This window comes from Agelaius phoeniceus, chromosome 1 (genome assembly GCF_051311805.1).
Source record: "Agelaius phoeniceus isolate bAgePho1 chromosome 1, bAgePho1.hap1, whole genome shotgun sequence".
NCBI classification, from domain to species: domain Eukaryota; kingdom Metazoa; phylum Chordata; class Aves; order Passeriformes; family Icteridae; genus Agelaius; species Agelaius phoeniceus.
Window position 1 is genome coordinate 40,956,197 of NC_135265.1, and position 3,051 is coordinate 40,959,247.

The following is a 3,051-nucleotide window of genomic DNA, read 5'->3' on the forward strand; positions in this document are numbered from 1 at the left end:
CGGCCCCGCCGCCTGACCGGGCAGGAAGGAGGGAGGGCGGACTGCAAATCCCGGCGTGCAAGCGGGCCGCCGCCCCGCCCTGCCGAGCACCCGGCAAACGCGGCCGAGGGCTGGCGCCGCCGCTGGCCCCGAGCGGCCTGAAGGCTGCTGCGGGTCTGCGTTCCCACCTGGAACGCTCTCACAGAATTATTAGAGATGGAAGGGACCTCTGGAGATTATCCAGGCCCAGTCCCCTGCCAAGGCAGGGTCACCACGAACAGTGCTGCATTAACGCGTCCAGGTGGGTTCGGAATTCCTTCAGAGAGGGAGACTACCCCGATCTCCCTGGTCAGCCAGTTCCAGTGCTCTGCCCCCTCAGTCTAGAGAAGTTCTTCCCCATGTTGAGGTGAAACGTCCTGTGTTTTAGTTTATGGCCATTGGTCTCTGGCACCATCCTCTTGGCATCCACATTTGAGTTATTTATATGCACTAATGAGATCCTCTCTCAGAACAGGCCCAGCTCCCACACTCTCTCCTTAAAAGAGAGACCCCTGAGGGGCCTCCACTGACCGTTTCCAGTAGCTCCTTGTCTTTCTTGTACTGAGGAACCCAGAAACGGGCACAGAACTCCACTCTCGTCTGGCAAGGATACAGATGTGCTCCCTGCCGGTGACCACTCTTCCAGCACCACTGGGCATCTCCACATGCAGGCAGCCACTAAAACCCCACTTTTCTCCCTTTTCTGAGGCTCACTGCACTCCCTGCCATCATTCAAAATAAGGCTGTAGCAAAGCAATAAAGATCCGTGATTTTTCACGGGAGCTGCCCCCAGCTTGCTCCAAGTACTCCTCAGCAGAGGAGCCCATCCAATTCACATTCTTCAAACTCTTTCCAGCTTCTTGAGAAGTTACACCTGCACACAGCTGAAGAGCTAGTGTAACATTTTACATTGGTACTCTTTTATTTTTTTTTTCTCCCCACAAGGCAGAGATGAAAGGCAGCAGATGCTCTGTTGCTACAGCAGGGTGAAAGATCATCTCATGTAACCTCATCTGCCAAAACCACAGCTTTTGTTCCTCCACCAAGGTCGAAATGAAGCAAGGATAAATCTAAATTGCAGATCAGGACCTCTGTTACAGGGAATAAAAGCAAGCTGATTCAACAAGTCTAATGTAGATCTACAAGGGAGAGCAGCTGTGCTCTTCAAGACTAATATAAAACTAACAGGAGTTTCCTTTGCTGCTAAAAAAACAAGCAGTTTGCTTTTATGTTGTGAGAGTTCTTTAGCCAAGTCCCAAAGGACTTTTGGCAACTGTGCCACAAAGTCAGCTGGAGCAGGGGAAGTGTACTAACGTGCCAAATTGATCTATACTTGGAAAAATGTTGCAATATTGAGTAGTCTTTAAATGCTTAAAGACCAAATGGAAGCAGGACCCCTGCTGTGGGTAGGGAATTGTTGTTTGGACAAGAATCTAATTTAAAAACCAAAACCACAAGTTCTCCATTAATCATGCTCCCAGACCTCAAAACAAATTTTTAAAAAGTTTGTAGCATACTACCATTACTGAGATTTTCACCAGAAGTATGTGTTACATGTAAATTCCTTTTTATTTTATGAGCCAAAATAGCACAATGATACTTTCCACTATATTTCTTACTAAGAGCAGTGGCCTTCAGTTGAAGGGCAAAAAATACTATTTCCAAGTTAACACCTCTTTGTAACAATACATGTGACATGGATACAAATGAGTTTGCATGTCATTAAGTTAGAGAACAGAGGTCCTACTACATAGTTTAACATTGGTTTGAAATAGTGCCATTATGAAATCCAGAAGGAAAGCACATAAGGATTTGGGCTACCAAATATGCCCACTATTTCTGTGGATAGCATTCACAGACTAATTATCACATTTATTTTTAATAATATGTTTAATTTGTAATCTTTTTCCCTATAAAATACACAGTTGGTACCCTATCTACACAACAGTTAAACAAAAAATAGTCCTAGACAATGGCTGGTATTGTAAAACCTGTTGCTACACATTTAAAAACAGCTTAAAGACAGTCATATTAAAAACTAATGTCAGAATTTTCCAATAGTAGAGGGTCTAGTTTTGTGTTTTTTCTTTGAAATGTTGAATCTTTAGGTGGACAGTGGTTCAATCATGTAATTAATATTTTCTGAAAGAAACATGCTTTGATTTCTGAAGAAATAAAAATGAATTTATTATCACCCCATTTACACAGAAAATACTAGAACAAGGTATGGATTAAAAAGCTAACTAGAAAGTGTAAAAACATACATAGTTCAGCTGCATATGGGCATGCATTGTTCTGTTGAACAACTATGGAATGAAAAAAAAAAAAATGAAACATACCATTAGATTGACATATTCTTCTTATAACACCATCATGTTTCCACACAGCTGTTTGTAAACTGCCCAGCCTAGAGCTTGGAAGCTACCAGGAATTATCTTCTAATTAGCAAGACATTTCCCTGTACTTCAGTCTGACATCCTAATCCCAGCACATGTTAAGCACATACAAAGGAAACACATTGCCAGGCACAAGCATTAGGCCTGCAGAACCAAAATAGTGGATTTTTAAAACACAAGAAGAAAACCCCACCAAAACCAAATCCCAGCTCTTTTCAGACTTTAGCAAATAATTCACCATAACAGATGGGCACAAGGATGTCTGCCAGAGCATCCGGTGTCAAAAGGTGTGCCTTTAACTGAGACTGGTAACTTTCCAGTACTAAATACATTCCAGTTTCATGACCCATCAGAAAGGTGTGTTAACTGATTCTATTGTTTGTTTTTCGGATGAATGGGAACACCATGTTTTGCTACAAGAGAGAAAAGTTAAAAATTCTATAATGAAAAAATAAAATTCTGTCACTGATCAGCAATCAAATATAGTTGTTTGTATAAGTAATATTAAATGATACCACATCAAATTTTCACCTAGAAAATGGTAAACTGAAGATAAAATATTCAGAAATGTTGAGGCCCCAGATGACATTGTGAAGCCTGGTACTGTTCAAAGACAGGTTGGATAAAGCCTTGAGCA